We start from the raw sequence: 12,189 nt of genomic DNA, 5'->3' as shown, positions 1-12,189 counted from the left end.
ATCCACCCCCAGAGGCTCCCAAGCCCCCAACAACTCCAAGTGACGCGAACATTCGCGTCCCCTCCCATGCAACACCGGTCGGGGGCCGGATAACATCCTTTCTTCCGGCATGGGAGGAGATAACGTCAGACCGTTGGGTACTTTCCACCGTAGCCCACGGTTACTGTATCGAATTCAAAAGTTCCCCATCCTACAGACCCCCGAGGGGACGTCGCATGACGCCGGAACATCTTGCCATCCTTCTGCAAGAAGTACAACAACTTCTGGAAAAAGGAGCCATAGAGGTCGTGCCTCTATCTCAGGTAACGGAAGGTATTTATTCAGTGTACTTCCTTGTACCCAAAAAGGATCTAACCATGCGCCCTGTATTAGATCTGCGCCCAGCGAACAGATTTATCAAACCCCAAAAGTTTCGTATGGTAACCTTACAGGAAGTGATCCCACTGCTTTCCCAGGGAGATTACATGACAACATTGGACATGAAAGATGCATACTTTCATATTTCAATGTTGCCAGCGCACAGAAAATACCTAAGGTTCATGATAGAGGGCAAACATTACCAGTTCAAAGTGCTACCCTTCGGTATAGCATCAGCACCAAGGGTATTCACGAAGGTGCTGGCAGTGGCAGCGGCCCACCTGCGCAGGTTGTCCATCCCAGTTTACCCTTACCTCGACGACTGGCTCATAACAGGGGATTCTTACGAAACATGTTTCGCAAATACCCAGAAGACGGTAGACCTTTTGTTCCAGCTAGGCTTCTCCATCAACGAAAAGAAGTCCAGTTTAAACCCCAGTCAAATCAAACAATTCCTAGGGGCTCTAATTCAAACAAGGGACGGCCTCGTCTTCCCCTCCAAAGAGAGGGTCCAAAACATGCTGTTTCAGATCCCCCAATATGTAAACGGCCAAGAGGTGACGGTACGCAAAGCAATGCGCTTGCTAGGAATGATGGCGTCGTGTATTTATTTGGTACCTCACGCGCGCCTGCGCATGCGCCCAATGCAAGAGTGGCTCAACAGCCAGTGGTGTCAGGCCAGCGGACTATGGGAGGATCTAGTGGTGGTCTCGCAGGCCTTGGTTCTCTCGCTACAGTGGTGGACAAAGGGAAACATGGAAAAAGGAAAACCCTTTGCCACACCCGCGGCGGAAGCCACTCTAACCACAGACGCATCCCTTACAGGATGGGGGGCTCACCTATCCCATCAGACTGCTCACTGAGTGTGGACTCCGAACGTAGCATCCAAACACATCAATCTACTGGAGCTACTGGCGGTATTCAAGGCAATAAAAGCCTTCCAAGAACACCTACAAGGCAAGACTGTAATGGTCCTCACGGACAGCACTACAGCCATGTACTACATCAACAAGCAGGGGGGCACCCACTCTCCAGGCCTATCCAAACTGGCCCAAAATATATGGAAGTGGGCTCTCAGACGGGACATGTTCCTACTATCACTACATGTACCCGGGGAACTCAATCTGCTGGCAGACAGACTCAGCAGAGATTTCCCCCTGCCCGAAGAGTACGAATGGCGCCTGCACGAAGACATCGTCTTCGACGTCTTCACACAATGGGGTTTCCCAGAGATAGACCTGTTCGCAACCCTGGAGAACTCTCAATGCCTAAGTTACGCCTCCAGGTACCCCCAGAACCAATCCAAGGTGAACGGTCTGTCGATGCAATGGTCAGGGAAATTTGTTTACGCTTTTCCCCCCGACTCCCCTTCTCAACAAGGTGGTGCACAAGATGCACCAGGAACAAGTGACCATGATACTAGTGGCCCCTATGTGGGCACGACAACCATGGTTCGCTCACTTGATGGAGATGTCTCTATCTCCCCCAGTAAAACTCCCCTGCCCGTACAACATGCTGTCTCAGGACAAGGGCAGGACCCTGCACCCATGCCCCCAGAACATGAACTTAGCAGCTTGGCTCCTGAGATCATAGAGTTCGGACATCTTCAACTCCCGCAAAGATGCATGGACATCCTCAGGGAAGCAGAAAACCGAACACTCGCCACTGCTATTCTAGCAAGTGGAGAAGATTTGTCATCTGGTGCAGGAGTAAAGGCATCAACCCTATTGACTGCTCTCCCACACATGTGGTACTATACCTAACCCACCTTTTGGATTCAGGTCTAGTATTCAACTCCATTAAAGTCCACCTAGCGGCACTTTCTGCATACACCACTTCCCAACTCAAAGTGTCGTCGTGGAAGTTCCCGGTTATAAAGGCCTTCATGGAGGGAGTAAAAAGAATACACCCCCCGATAGCTGACCCAGCTCCCGGATGGGACCTTAATGTGGTACTTACAAGACTCATGGGCTCTCCATTCGAACCCATGCACAAAGCATCTCTTAAACACCTCACTCTTAAGACTGCTTTTTTAATAGCTATCACCTCCATCAGGAGAGTAAGTGAACTTCAGGCTCTTTCTATTCTAGACCCCTTCGTTACAGTTCACAGAGATAAAGTGGTTCTACGCACTCACCCTAGGTTTGCTCCAAAATTTATTTCTAAATTCCACGTAAACCAATCTATAGAACTACCAACGTTCTTTCAAAATCCTTCCAATTTGGGAGAAAGGACTCTGCACACACTTGATGTACGCAGGGCGGTCATGTTCTACATGGAAAGAACCAAACCATTGAGGAAGACTAATCAGTTCTTCGTCTCGGTGGCAGCAGGAAGAGAAGGAGATGCGGTTTCAAAATCCACTATTTCTAGATGGATTGTTCAATGCATCACTCTCTGCTATACTCTTGCTAAGAGAGAACTGCCCTTTAAGCCAAGAGCACACTCTACTCGAGGCACGGGGGCATCCATAGCATTCATTGCAAATGTTCCCCTTGAGTCCATCTGCAAAGCGGCTACCTGGAGTTCTGTGCACACCTTTACAAAACACTACTGTCTAGATACACACTCTAGATCTGACTCCCAGGTGGGACAGGCAGTATTACGACACCTTTTCTCTACTGTTCCTTCTCATAACCCACCGCCTTTCCCCAGCCCTAAATATTTCTCTCAGAACGGAGGTAAGTGCTCTAGTTGAAGGAGTCCGAATTAAATGTAGGTAAAACCATTTATACACTGAAGCCCAACTATCACAGTATGATGCCTCTGCTGAGAAATGACCTGAGGCTAGGTTGCCTCTATCTGGATTTATTTACTGGAATGCCATCTAGGGATGGCCCCCTGCCACACAAGTGCCCAATAAGGTTTTAAGGGTCTGGAATGGGAGTGTTCCTTCCTCGCCTGCTAATATTGGTCTGGGTGGAACCTAAGGATGTGTTCCAAGGTTAACCCTTCCATAGCAAAAGGACCATGTCTAGCCCTTGTGGTGGGGTATGTCAAGTCCCCTTGAAACTAGTTCTGGTGGTCTGCTTCAGGATACCCATAGGGTGTGTGCTGCATTTGATCTAGATCCCTCCTAAAGTGTAGGGTCTCAACTCGCACGCCTCCTGGCTTGGTACCAGGTGTCTTCATGTATGTGAAAAATGGTTTCCACTGGTAATACTCCAGGCACTGCCACTGTGATGTTGGTGTCAACATTCCTAACACCACCGTTTACTGCATGGCGCCAGTTCACAGGTATAGGGACATCAACATGTGGGTTAGCCAGTTTACGTAGCTAAATAGCTTACTTGAAAAGACACTCTACTCTTCAGGAGTGTGTTTTTAGCTATTTGTCAGACACCCTGTTCACTAGAGTGTTAATGCCTCTTTGCTAGATAGCTTTCAAGAGGACTTGCTTGAAAAGCCACCCTGCTCTTCACTAGAGTGCTTTAATCTTTATTTTACTCCCTACTCTTTGCTCGAGTGTATACTATTCTTTGTATTGCCAGGCCTGTAGCAACCGCCTTGCCCCTGTTCAGTAGCCAGGTGAGGAGAATGTTATTAGGGTGTAGGAAAGGTGAGCAATGTCACATCTGCAGCATCAAAGTGATGTGATTTTATCACACCTACCTCCAGAGCCTTCCCTCCATCCCATGGGAGCATCCGAGTACCCCCGGGCCCCGCCAACAGGGGCTGTGGTAGGAGTAGGGGTAGGTAAAAGCATGTACTTGTCACTGTGCAACAGTAAGAGAGCAGGCAACAACCACTGCAGCGGCGGCTGCCCTCAATTACCAACACAGGAGAGGTTTACTAATGTCACATTATATTTTATTGATAGTTCACTGCTCGCACCATCCAGTAACCCTTGGTGTGTGTTAAGAGACATGTAATCTATATAACGCATCAATACACAGTAGTTCAAATAGATGCCCCACACTAAATATTCATGTTCAAATGCATCTGATAACTCGGTAAAGAACACTCAATGAATGTGTCATACACTCTCTTACACTCTCATGCTTTCTATTCTGCTCTCCCCTGCTGAACTCCTGACTGAAACTGCACTAGTCACCTGGCCACCCTCTGATCTCGAGCCCAGGGCCCCTCCTCCACCAGCTGCACACCTGCACTGCCTCCCGTGCAACCCCTGCACTTGGGGGCTGTGTCTGTATCCTTACAGTCCCCCACCAGCTCTTGACACTTGATGTCTGCACTTACTCCTGCAATTGCCACTAGCTGGCCGCACTTTACCTATTGTTTTATTCTTTCTGTTGGTCCTATGTATTGCACTGCCCCCCTTCCCTCTCAATGTCACTTGGCCTAGTAAGATTGTTGTCTTCCCTCTGTTCCCCCGCCCTTGCCTCGTCGCGCCTTGAAACACTTGTGTATAGGCGCGTTACAAATGCCATATTATATAAAATGCATCTTTCAATTGTGAGAAATATGTAATAATTCCCCCTGCGCTGGTCCCCAAATGGCGTTGGTTATCTTGGGGTACAAGTGTCACTGACCGTAGCTTCCCTACGGGCGGACAACTACGAGACAACGGCACAGCTTGTGAAATCCAAAATGCTCAAGTGGCGCAACCTCCCATCGTCCCTGGCGGGTAGATTATCCCCTATAAAAATGGTTGTGGTCCCTAAGCTCCTCTACATTTTTGCTAATGTACCAGTATGGCCCGGGAGGCAATATTTCAAGCAGCTCCACTCGGCTTGTGCCCAATTCCTCTGGCACTCCGGTGTGGTCCGTAAGAAGTGGCAGCTTATGACCTTACCATATGAGAAAGGGGGTTTCACAGCCCCAGACTTAATTTATACTGGAACGCAGCACAGGCCCAACACGCCACTCGCTGGTACACGCACCCAAACCCGCCACCACACGCCAAATTGGAGAAACTTGCAGGTGAAGGTACTAACATCATGACCCTACTTCTACACCGCACCTTTCAGACAGACGCCCCGTCAGACCCCGTGGCCGCCACGATCAGAGCGTGGAAGAATATTTTGCACCCTGCACAAGGCCGTAGCCCTTACTATAAATGGCTCCCCATATGGCAATTCCCGGGACTGGCCCCTACATGCGACCAACACCTCTCACAACATTGGGAGGCCCTCGGCTACCGAGCCCTGACCGATCTATACCCGGATGGCATATTTATCACCCCCCAGACATGGCGACCCGCACACTCCAACTCTGTGCTCGAACTGTTACAGTACTTTAGGCTACGGGTGGCGGTACGTGCGATGTGGCCTACGTACCGCATGAACCCCCAGAATCTCCCGAACTCCAATACATAGCGAACTCCGCTGGTTGCAGGAGCATAATATCCTCCCTATATAAAATGCAGCTAGCCAAATCGGAGAACGTAGCGCCGAAACCTCGGGAGGCATGGGCTATGGAGCTTGAGATGGAAATCACCGACGAGGTATGGAGCAAGATGTGCGAACACACACGCAAGGTCTCCTTGAGCTCCAGATTCCGCTGCATACAATATAAACTCCTCATCAGGCTCTATTACACACCGTACAGAGTAGCGAAATTCACACATACTCCGTCCCACAGGTGTCCGAAATGTAACTTTGAAATGGCAGATCATGTACATATGTTTTGGTCCTGTGCCACGCTGGAAGCTTTTTGGACGGAAGTGGCAAAGGCGCTCTCAGAGATAATTGGGTCCCTTGTGGGCCTGGACCCGCTAGCCTTATTGTTCGGAATCTGGGCCGGGGAAAATGAAAGGAAAATGTCTAAGTTTCTAAATGTAAGTTCCATTGTAGCTAAGACATGCATATTGCAATGCTGGAAGCGCCGCACTCCCCCCACCTTTCAGATGTGGTTGAAAGCCCTCACATGGGTACAAATGTGTGAAGAGGATTATATTGGTTCCCTGCCTATCCCATCCCGCCCCAAAAATGTGTGGACAGAATTCTGCAGCTATTTGAATAGCAGGGATGAGGTGGAGTGGACCTCCACCCCTCCATCAAGCCTGCCTAACGTACCATAGGAACTGAATATCCAGGCTCCCCCCTGTGCCACCAATCCCCCCCCCCCACCTCCCTCTGTCTGTGATGATCTGAACTGCTTATGATGTAAGCTCTATGGTGATACTGTGATGTTTGGTTCTGTCTGCGCAAACTGTGCTGTACCTGTTGTAACCTTCTGCCAAATAAACAAAAGTTACAAAAAAAAAGAAATGTGTAATAAAGAAACATTGCTATAGTTAAAGTCAATATGCACAACACACTAAAAATGCAAAAAGTCATTAATGAAAAAGATGATATCCTTGTCATCGACTCTACCTTTAATCAAGACTGACCAGCCTTCTGCAAGAAACCATAGTCACCTTAAAAACCAACTGCCTGCCTCACCACGTCATGCTAGGCGACATCACAAATCATGCTAGGCAATCTTCATAGAAACATCTGCTTCACCAAATCATGATAGGCAAACTCATAGAAGCACATGCTCAAATACCTTCATAACTTTCTCAATGTAATATCAATGAAGGGTGAAAGGCCTCTCATACTCATTAACAGTAGTAGGTAGGCAGTGGAGAGGGTTGGAGAAGACTGGATGCCTGGGATTATCTACAATTCAAGGAAAAATTGACACATTCCAAAAATAATAAAAAACACTTAACAATGCACCATGATCATTTCATCAAAAAAGCATAACAAATAGGATAAAATGCTTTAAAAAAAGAATGGAATGTCCATTAGGATCAATGGCGCCAGCATATAACCAACCCAGAATAAAGTGTCTGCTCTTTTAGTTAGTGAGCTGATTTGCCTTGAGGGTAAAAACAGAATTGTTCCCCAAACAGCTTAAAAGTCAATGGGTAGAGTCCTTTAAGGACCCGGTGTTTCAAAACAGCCAGAACCCAGCTTGGAGGCCTTAGGATCCAGTAAAATAATAAAGAGGGAGTTGGCCCCTCCCAACTGGAAAACCTCTGTGCTCCCTCTCCAGCAAGCCATGTGCGTCTGCCCCTCATCTTCTTGCCAGCTGTTGCCCCGAACAGCTGTGTGCAGGGCCTGAACTTACTGTATTACATACTTTTCACAGTGTTCCTAATCCACGCCTAAAACCACCAAAGTTCGTCCAGCACTGAAAATCTTACTAAACAAAAATATCAGCGAAATGCATCTTTTTTTTTTTGTGTAAGCAATTAGCAAACGTCAATAGGAATCTGTCCAACATATGTGTTCAGTGGGCAGCACCATTCTTATATAAATAATAGCCAAGGAGGTCATCATCAAAAACTACAATTCGAATGGGGATTTGTAGTTTCTGCAGTACCTTGTTATCTTTTGTTTTTTATTCTGCTAGAATAGAATGTTATAGCAGTGAACAGCAGTTGTTTATACAAGAGGCCTGTGTTGTGCAACTCAAGGCCGCTGGCGCTCAGCCCGGACTGTAAATTACTGTACTCTTAACATTGCAAATTTCATTAAGGATTAAAGAATCGCACTGTGCGTTTAGCAACAAGCCTTGGTCTGGCGCTCATACCATATGCCGTTTTAAACATGGCTGACATGGGAAATGCACATCACACATACAAGGTATATTACTGTTAGGAAAGATTTCATAATTGTATGTAATTTTCCCTCCATGTGTCAACCCCCAAACTTTTTGCTGCTGTTTAAACACCATTGACTGACTTTGCCAGAGAAGCACAGCCTTCAGCTGCACTCCTCTGGGCTTTCGCTCACTTTTTATGGGGAAACTGACATACCCTTAAGACAGTCAGCACTGGGGTACTTTGTTTCCCTTAGTCCTTTCCTCATGTTGCAGCTTTTGTGCAACATGTAACAAGTGTATCTTACCATACAGCACACTTGGGTCTCTAGTCATTTCCAAAGGCCCTAGAAACTCTAGCTGGACTTTTTATGAACTTGTGCAGATGTGTCATGGACAGGACTGGTGGCAGCTATCATTTTGCATTATTTTTAACCCTTTCCTGCCATGTTAACTGCATTAGGCAGGGCACAAATAGGTGGCCTGGCTCCAAAATGGCCATGTCACAAGGTTCTTTGTCCTGTCCTTTGGCCATCTTGCCCCTTCACCTTCCCCAGGTCGGGTCGACCCGGGTCAGTCCTTATTTGGTCAAGCACTTTACCACGAATCCCAATGCTTTCACAGGCTTCTGCATGCCTTGTGTGTGTGCGCCTCCAGGATGTGAGCTGGGATGTCTGATCCCAATACACATCCTGGGTGCCAGAGTGTATGGAATACCGTGAATGCCTGGGACCACCGTGGTCCGTGATTGGTCCACGTATGGAGTGTGTGTTTGTGCGCGAAGGGAACTTTGGATAAGGGGAGGCTGAAAACACCACTACCATGCCGATCTCCTGAGTTCACACCGAACAAAGGATAGGAGCCAAGTATCCTGCAACACGAAGCAGAGTCAAGGAACCGATGGTGACCCGCTGGAAGGTTTAGTACCCTGAGCCCGCTGTCGTCCCATGGGACGCCTCTGCATCTGATCGTCCTAGAAGGTCTGCGAAGACGCTTCGAGCCATTAGAATAGTGGGACCAACTATTCCCGGCACCTTCATCAAACCCTGCAAGTAAGCCTCTTCGGCAGTGTCCCTGGGCCAACCAGTGGGCTGACCAGCTTACGCAGGACCTTTGCTCTGTCACCGCCGCTGTTTCGAGGAGGCCCTCAAAACTTAGGGTATACTGCTAGCTCTGTGTCCACGGCACCCTCACACCGAATTTCATACACTTGGCATTCACAGGTCTGAAGTGAGACGAGTGCGCCAGGACCAGAGTAAACACGGTTACCATGTTGCCCTGCCGTGGCAACGACCTGTGCAGGTTTGCTGCAATTGTGACCCTCTTGCCCCTAAAGCCTGCTGCAGTGAAACGTTTGGGAATCATCACTGTATCTTGGGAACTACAAGGTATCGAGACGTCCTTTTTGCCGCATTCGAACCTGCCAGCGAAGTGGACTGTACTGGTGAAGTTTGAGTCTGCCTGCATCGGGGACCGGTGAGTAGTCCTTACCCCAACTGGTGGCCCCTAGCGCAGGAGCCCATTTTTACGCACAAGTGGCCCCTGGGGGCCCCTTTCCTTTCCACAACTCTTGCAAAATAGCAACTCCATCCCGCACTCTCAAACTGCCTCTGCCCTCAAGTGGAGGTCCTGCTTGAATAGCGGGAACTTATTCTTCATCACCTTATCCACCTTTCTGAGCTGCTAGAGACCCTTGAAGAGACCCTATCCTGCCCATTGGCACAAGCGCGTGCATGTACTATTGAGCACAAGGCTCCTCTCTTCGTAGGGCTTGGACTGCCTCTTAGTTAGGTGTATTGATGTGGAACTGGGTCTAAAGATTGTCTGCACTGCCTGTTTTCTTCCCCTCTAGGTTGACAACATATTTTGTGCATTTAACCCCTTACACCCCATTGGTCTTGTGTATATATATGGTATTGAGTGTGATGTATTGGTTTACTTAGTATTACTGTGGTTCTTTGCTATGGTCTATGTTAAAAAGGCCTTGTAATAAATGTGTCTATATTTTTAATACTCCTGTCTGGAGTAATTTGTAAGTGTCCTTGCTTTGTATGCTCATTGAGGTCTTTCAGTCACCCTCACCCCTCCTGAGACTTAGTCTTGACCGCTTACCATAGCTACCCTGATTGGTCTGGCTTGTCCAGAGGTTACCCCTCCAGGTCAGAGTTCAGAAATCCTTCTTAACAATTACTATAGCATTGTGAACATATTCAATCACCTTTAAACGGCTGCTTTTTAGGCAATGGGTTCTGCACAGACTCCCGGATTAGATACCTCTGGTTCTTGATTTGTGAATCTCTGCAGGTAGTCTTGATCAGCAGCCAAACCCTTTTCATCACGTTCCATCCTCTGTTGTCTTTACAGATTTCCTTAAGGTGTTAGGTTGATAAGCAGCCTTTTGTAGAAGTTGATTCTGCAAAATATCCAAGAAAAGCATCCCCTGGATTCAGAGTGGACGACAGTGTTGTAGAAGGACAGGCACACCCTCCAAGCTAAGAAGGTTTGGTAAGTCTTGCTATTGTTGTCACCTTAATGTCCCCCTTCTTGAACTCTGCATCATTTGGTTCATTCAGTGTGGAAGTGAAACTCCTCTTGTATTCGTCATGTGACTTTAAGCAAAGTAGCCATGGCTCAGAAATGTACCCAAGTCCCCTGCCTGGCTTTGTGATCAGGTGGAAAATTGGCCTTGGGTGCAGAGTACCCTCCCAAGCCAGTGGATGATGGGCCTGGTGGCTGAATGGGCAAGGCCGCTTAGCAAGGGGCATTCACATGGGTACAATCGTACCCCTCCCCAAGGTATGCCAGACATTCGGGGGCTGCTTATTGGGAGTATCCTACTCGGTCCCTAAGGTGTGCCAGATATTGAGGAACCTCTCCCATACACTTGTTTTACAGAAAAACCTCTTCCAAAGCACAGGCCTGGTTTCCAAAACAATCATCAGCTAACATTTGTGTAGCTCGCAAGCTTGTGCAGAATTGCAATCCCGATGACGAGAATCTTGGGACTGCTGACACCCACAGATTCCACAAGCTGACGCAGCTTTGTGAACCTGCTTACAGGCACGCCTTCAAGGTTTGTGGGGCTGTAGAGCATTGTGTTGGTTTGCAAAACCTCTGCACTCGAGCACAGCCCTAGTGGCAACCAATACATGAAAAAATGAACTGCCTCCGCTTACACACAGCACCAGAACAGCCAGTTTACAAAACCAACATCATCTTTCCAGTCCAGCCAGGTCCTTCAGGACAATTCAAAATAGCTATCAAAGTAGATATACCTCTATGACGGCCCTCTCAGTCTTGTGCTAACTGCAAGAGGTGAGGAAAGCCAGACAATTGCACTCCACAAATGCTCTGGGTACAGAGCTGCAGACTCCAAGTCCTGGGCCCACCTAGATGGGAGCGGCTATCTTGATATAAAACCCAGAAAACCCACTCAGTGGTGTGGGTTGCTGGAAGAGGAGTTCTATGTTGGAAGAAGGCTGGAGATTTGAAAGGGTTGGAGACCTGAGGCGACAGGAGTGGCGGAGGCTGGGCAGGTAGCAGCGGAGGAGAGCAAGAAGCGATGGTGGTTAGAAGTCAGGCAAGGATGTTACTTCTGGAGGAGGAGGTGAATAATTGGAGGAGGTGGTGAGAGACAAGTGTAGCCCAGATGTATTTTTGCCCTGGCGTCGTAGCATCAGGGCCTACCACCAGGTCCGGAGGGACCACCACTACTACTATTCCCTTCCCCCTCTTACAGACCAGCTGAAAGAGGAAGTCCATTTCAGGGAGTCTGCAACATGACCATAGAAATATCAGAGCAGGAGATGGGCCACATCCTGAATTCTTGAGTCAAAATATTCACACAACTTGGGAAGAATAGTTTAGCATCATGGGGCACTTCTATTTATATCATAAATAACAAATCCCATGCATTGGATACTTTGCAATATTCCTTGTTTGCGAATAGCACACCTTTGTTATCAGCCAAACTCAATATTGGTCCCACCATGCACTCGCCACCTTCCCTGGTCGGAGTCTGGACCTTATGCTAGAGGATAACTCTCAGGGAAACAGAACCCATACCCTTGTTGGGCCTTTAGCAAGCCTCTGCCCGGACTTTCAAATGTGCATCTGACTTTCAAATATGCATCTCACTTTATGCATCTGAACTCTTATGTCGCGTGACATCTCTAAACTAGCCAATGACTGCTGCAACTAGCCATGGTAGTCTACCCCATCGAGGCTCCTAATTGCAAACTGATGCCACATAGGGAACCCAGGGCACAAAACCAGCCTCAGCAGAACATAAACATGAGATGGTATATGTACAATTAGTCTGCTGTCTTACAGTAGGGG

At 48.0% G+C, this 12,189-nt stretch overlaps 1 long non-coding RNA gene across 1 annotated transcript in view; it reads left to right on the top strand.

Annotated features, from left to right (window-relative positions):
- Positions 1-12,189, top strand: part of LOC138513707 (uncharacterized) — a 203,486-nt gene that overhangs the window by 151,297 nt on the left and 40,000 nt on the right. Inside the window, exon 3 of the long non-coding RNA XR_011281799.1 lies at positions 10,216-10,356. This is a non-coding gene — a long non-coding RNA (uncharacterized lncRNA). The remainder of the gene's footprint in view (positions 1-10,215; positions 10,357-12,189) is intronic.

This window comes from Ambystoma mexicanum, chromosome 12 (assembly GCF_040938575.1).
Source record: "Ambystoma mexicanum isolate Mex_15411 chromosome 12, UKY_AmexF1_1, whole genome shotgun sequence".
NCBI lineage: Eukaryota > Metazoa > Chordata > Amphibia > Caudata > Ambystomatidae > Ambystoma > Ambystoma mexicanum.
Note: the sequence above shows the minus strand (reverse complement) of the source record. Positions and strands in the feature narration are given on the sequence as shown.